Source organism: Muntiacus reevesi, chromosome X (assembly GCF_963930625.1).
Source record: "Muntiacus reevesi chromosome X, mMunRee1.1, whole genome shotgun sequence".
Taxonomy (NCBI): Eukaryota; Metazoa; Chordata; class Mammalia; order Artiodactyla; family Cervidae; genus Muntiacus; species Muntiacus reevesi.
This window is the reverse complement of record NC_089271.1, coordinates 45,811,835-45,818,106: the sequence shown is the minus strand read 5'-3', so window position 1 is coordinate 45,818,106 and position 6,272 is coordinate 45,811,835.

Here is a 6,272-nt window from a genome sequence, read left to right as displayed (position 1 = left end):
TGGGGATAAGGGTTGGGCAGAGGGGTGGGGGTGGGGGTTGCTGTTTAACTTGAAAATCGTTTTGGCCAAGGAAAGCTCCTATGAGCTTTCACCTTTGTTTTCCCACTTCCTTTGTCTGCCGTCTGTGGCCACATTCAGCTCAAGTACATCTGCCCTGAGAGATTGCTGCTTCTGTGCTCCAATTTTTGCTTTTGGGTTTTTTCCTTGTGACCCATGCAGGGTTTGAGATGCTCTAATTTTGTGCCTATTCCAATTGCCAAGGTAGTGATTATATATATATATATATATATATATATATATATATATATATATATATATAAAATATATCATGCATCCTTGACACAGTCTGAACCCTTAGCACCTCTGCCATTTCTCCATCCAGTAGATGAGCAGCCAGGTCTACACTGCCTCCCACTTGGGGAAAGGAGCTTGTTAGCTTGTTTGCTATTAGCAGTGTGAAATTATGGTACAGATCCTCCCCACTCCCACTTCCTTTGGTCTTGGCATAGCTGCCACCATCACATCAGATGTATAATCTAGTAGCCCCAGCTTGCTGTCCTCAGAGAGGATCAAGTAGTATGTGTCTCACTGCCTGTTCCTATGGACTTAGGCATCATAACCAGTGAGGGTCTTTTAACCTGGCCTGCTATAGCTTGGGTTGAAGACAAAAATGCTAATTTCCTTAATGTAATGACCAAATTCATCTAGTTGCAAACAAGACAAAATAGGGCTATATTGTAGACACTACCATAAGTCTTGAGCTCCAGAATGATAGTTTTTTTTTTTTTTCCTTCTTTGTTTCTTTAAGCTTGTAACAGCCTGAATTGCAGATGCTTTTGAATTTTGGTTATTTTTTCTCCAAAGGAAATTTTCGTTATCTCATTACAAGGAACACATTCTTTTAATTGAGATACGGAAAGAGAAGTGGCCTAAACTAGGCTCGGCTGTAGGGGATGGGATTTTTACAGGTTGCAGGAGAAGGATAGGAAAAGGAGATTCATTCATTCTTTTCATCAGGAGAGAGGATTTCATACATTGCAGAGCTCATGTCAACTCAGCTTCTTAAAAGGGAAAATTGCTTTCCCCCAAAGACAAAAAGTTCCTTAAGCTTTGCCCACCCTTTCACTGGATGCTTTAAAGTGGCTTCATTCCCAAGGGTATGAATTCCCAAGAGACAGGACACCAAGGGTATTTAGGTTGCTGTTCCAGTTTTTCTAAAGAGCCTTCATTTTCCAATTAGCCAAGTTCTTAGTATCATCATAGGACTGGGCGTCTTGAAAGGAAAGACTGTGATCTGCCCTTGCTCTGCCAAGCTGAAGGACTCCGATTTATGTGGTAATTGCAGCCTTTTATGGAAAGAATGGCACCCTTATTTCTGCATTCACACAGTTTTCATGTTAAACTAGCTTGGAAATATTGGTGAGGAAGAGTTGCTGTCAGGAAGACATTGCAACAGGCTAATCTTGCCAGGCTCTATCTCTCATTAATCACCAATACGGAGGGGTCCTTTTAAATTTCACCATTGGAAATGATATATGAAACTTTTTACCTATATATGTTGACCCAAATTATGATCCTTGCTCCCTTGATCCTGTCCCCATCCTCCACCCATCTCCATGCCTATTAAAAGGTAAACAGGGCTCTTGCTATTCCAGAAGAGATGCTGTTGCCTGCCACCCCAAGTCAAGATGACTTTGTGGGAAAACTGCCCCTTGGCCACGGGATGTGTCTGTGCTGGTCTTTGTCACCATTTTTTGGATTGGGGTTGGCCCAGTGCCCCTCCCCACAAAAAGTAAACCTGGATGGTACAAGCTGTACCCCTGGAAGCACCACATGAATTTGCATGGCACCAACACCAACATTCAAGGGACGCAGACCAGCTCTCCAGGCTGACTTTGTCTGCATTATGAAGAAATCTGTCAATCATGAAGCTGGAGAATCAAAGAAGGTGAGAAAGGCCCTCCTCAACCCTAGCAAAGCATTAAGAGAGAAGTGCCCCAATTCTGGCTTCTCACCAAAGTTGCCCTGGGAGGGTGGGACTAAAATTGGCCTGGCTGTTTGGCAGGAAGGAGACACTCACCAAATGCCTTTACAACAGGGGAACGCTCACCACTTGCCTCTTCTGTCTCTGCTTGTCCTTCAGGGCAGCTCAAGCTCCTGTTTGTATGTAGACTGTGCCAGCCACAGCAGGTAGTAGAGCCATCACCAACCACCAGAGCCTGCTGGATCACCAGTCTGTCTGAGAAGAGAAAAAGTAGGTGGTCAACCTTTGGCCAAGGGCTGAGAGCTGCCTTCTGTAGCACAAGGGCAGCAAGAGGTGCCACCTCTGAAGGGGGCAGTCATAACCCTGACACACATTGCTGGGCTCTGGAAAGTCTCATATCGCAGTAAGTTTTAGGACTGAGCATCAGCTCATGGTTTGAACACTGCTGTCTGCAAGTCCTTTCACTTTCTTGGCCAGCCAGCCCAGAGACAGGATCTTCACCACCAGAAATAAGGCAGTCAGGGTGTATGACTGCAGAAGCAGGCTCCTTTGAGTATACTCTAGATCCAAGCAGTTCATTTCTGAATCCCAGCTGTGGCCTAGAAGAGGAAGGAGGACCAGCTGGAGACTTTGTGTGACAGCACAGGGTGACACTGGGAGAGCCAGCCAAGCTCTAGGCCCCTCCCCAAACATACACCAGTGTTTGCTTGGCTAACACCAAATATATCCCAGGCTATTAAATGTGTAGATGTTAAGTTCACAAATAAACACCATTTCAGCATTGCAAAGTCAATGTTTTTGGATGTGACTTCACAAGAAGGTACGACTTGGGAGAAGGTGACTGCTCTTACCTTGCTATCCAGCAAGCAGGGTTATATATAGTGTCAGATAGCTCTGATCCTGAGAATTCCCAAATGAGACTGATCCTTAGGGGACCAATGACTGGATAGAGAAGACCACCTAGAACATCGCTCCCAGGGCTGTCAGTTTCTTTGTTTTAACACCTTCAAGGAAGCCCTGCCTTGGGGCTCTTTTAGGTCCTGCCCCAATCATCCGGACTCAACTTAGGCAACAGTCCACGAGCCTTCTGGGCCAGAGGCTTTGTTCAACACCAGTCTTTTCTCCCTCAATACTGTACCAAGGAGGGAAGTAACTTCCCACACCCAGGGTGCATTGCCCTCATCCTGCTGCCAGTGACTTTCCTCCCCTTGCCAGTGCTACCACCCCACCTGCCCTTGGCCCTCAGGCCCAATTGCTAGAGGGAGTCGGGGTTTAGCAGGGAGACTTCAAGTTTACCCATGTGTATGTTGCATCCAAGTTGTTTTTAATATATATATATATATATATCAAAATTCAATTATCTATTTTTGTATTGTTTGCATTTTATATTCATGGAAAACAATGTATCAATTGTTCTTTTCTGATATATTTTATTTTTAAGCGGTGCTGTTTACAGTTTTAGACAAAACGAAGATGACACAAAAATTGCTGCTGCTTGTGCAGAGGGCTGGCATCTCAATTGCCCAAGACCCTCGCTCTTTCCCCTCTCCCCATCCCTGATGTATCGCACTGTCCATCCCCTCCCTCCATGATAGGGACAGCATAAGATGCCCAGGTATTAAGACAAATGCCAGGTGACTCAGGCATGTGGAACCTGGTAGATAGCATGTCTTTTTATGGTTTTATTTTTTTCTTTCAGACTCACCATTCCCTGTGTGTAGATCTTCTAGAAGTACTCATGTCTGTGTCTCTCTCTTTCCTCTTTATGTTTTCTGCTCTAGTTTTGAAACTAGAATGCCCATGTTTTGCTATTTGTCATGTTGGGTTTCTCCAAAGAGCATTTTGGTGGTATTCTCCACCCAGTAAGGAGGGTAGGAGATTTCTCAACTATTCCCCATTTCCCCAAGAAGCTGGGGGAGACAAATGAAAGTGATGCTTGAACCATCAGGAATTGGCCATCTCATTGAGGAAACCCTTACATGGGACTTTCCAAGGAGCTCAGTTGATTGTGACATTCACCCAGAAGAGACGTTGGGGAATTCCTTAACCCCTCTTGCTGCTTTGGGGGAATCTCTTCCTCTACCACCATTCCCACTCCCCTGCTGTGCTCCAGCTCACACATGGATGGAACTTTGGGGGAACAGTGACTATTAGGGTGATGGCTTGCTGGCCTGATTACCTACTTTTCCATTATATAGTCACTCCAAAGAAGAAAATTCACATGGCATATGTGTGTGTGAGGACTGGACCTACTGAGAGGCGGGGCTTTAATTATTATTCTTGTTACTATTGGTGCTTATTTTCCCTGATGTATATGGGGGTGGGGCGGGGTGGGGTGGGGTGGAGTGGGGTGGTGGACGGTGGGGGGGGATCAGGAATGTATACTTAGGTCATGTTAAATAAAATGGCTGGGGGACAAAGGAAAGAAGTTGGAAACTGCAGTACATTCTTACCCAGGTGTAAGAGTTCTTTCTCTCCCAGTGAAAAATGGGAAGCATGGCCCCTGGATGTGCCCTAGCTTCCCCTTCCCTATCCCTGAGACATCATGGAATTGCCTGGATTGTGACCTCTCCAATCCTAGTTCTCATTGATGTCTGGATATCTTGATGCACTGCCTGTTTGTAATAACAAATATTTCTTTTACTGAATGTTAATAAACTGGGTTCAAGAGGGACCCCCGGTCACTAAAGCGCATTCTTGTGGTTTGTTCCACATCAGTATGCCTGTGACCCATGGTTGCTGGGTTTGCCCTTGAAGGGAAATGAAGAAAGCAAAGGGATGTGGGCTGGTCAGCTGGCAAGGGGGAAAGAAAACAGAGCTGAAAGTAAAGGAAACTTTAACTTCAGTTCATCCAAACCATGCCCCGCATCTCAATCTGATGATGTAGTACTCTCCATCATATTGCCCATGCCCTGAAACCTGCCAGGGAGCTGGCTTCTGAAATTAACTTCTATTCATGTAAATGTGTTAGCCTCTCCACCAACCGGGAGGCAGAGGTGTGAACCTCTTATCCATGGCTCCAGCAAAAGGATATGTTTAATGGTAAGACTCTCAGGCCAACCTGAAAAGAATAGCATCCTTTACTCAAGCCTATGGGCAGAGCTGCTGGCCAGGCTGCCCAAGAGATGCTCAGGCCTATGGGCAGAGATGCTGGCCAGGCTCCCCCAGCTATTCAATTGTGCGGCTGAGTGAGGAGCATGTGGCTTCTGCCCTATTGCAAGTCATCTCATCTGTTAGCACCAGAGGTGTACCACAGCAACAACTTCGTCACCTGGGTCATATCCTGATTTCCAGGCCTTTTCTAGCCTAAGCCCTAATCACTTTCCCCCTTTCTATTACCTGTGTCATCAACTAGGAGAAGGTGACTGTGTTAATGGCTCCGATTTCTCTAATCCAAACTCTTACCATTCGTCCCTGGTGAGCAAGGGTGTCTGGCATCTGTTGGTGGGCTCCCTTGAGTTCTGCCCAATTGCCATGTCCAAGCCAGGAGGACTGAAATAGCTGCTTGAATTTGCTGTGGATAGTGCTCCTAGGCTCCTTGGGGCCCCTTTTCAGACTAAGATGCTTATTGGCCCCCAGGACTTCATGAGTCAAGCAAAGCCAAAATAGACACAAATTAGCAAGAGAGAAAAAGGAACATTCTGGGAGGGAAGTTGATAATGATGTGTAGAAATGAAATTCTGTCCTGGGCTCTCATGAAAGGAAGCATTGTTGCTCAGGGGACGTTTGGGACAACACCTGGAAAGGCCTTATTACATCCATGGGAAATTCATGGGGGTCAGGGAGGCTTAGATTTCTGCTGTAATTTTTGCCCCTCATTAATCAGTGAGGACTTGAGCAAATCCCTTCTCCTTGTGAGTCTCAGTTTCCCCAATAATAATATATGGGTGGCATGGACATACATTAGATTTCCCTGATGGCTCAGCAGGTAAAGAATCTTCCTGCAATGCAAGAGATGAGAGTTCAATCCCTGGGTCGGAAAGATCTCCTGAGGGAGGAAATGGTAACCCACTCCAGTGTTCTTGCCTGGAGAATCCCCATGGACAGAGGAATCTGGAGGGCTACAGTCCAAAGTGTTGCAAAGAGTTGAACATGACTGAGTGACTAAGCACACACACACAGCACATGGGCATAGATTTGACTAGACTAGTTTCCATATGTAAGACACGAAGATAGGGCTACCCCCAAGTGACCTATGGAATTTTGTCAACTACCTAAGTCCAGCACGCCCCAGCTATTTAATTCAGTTGGACTTGGGGGGAGTTCTATTGTGGTTCCCACCGTGACT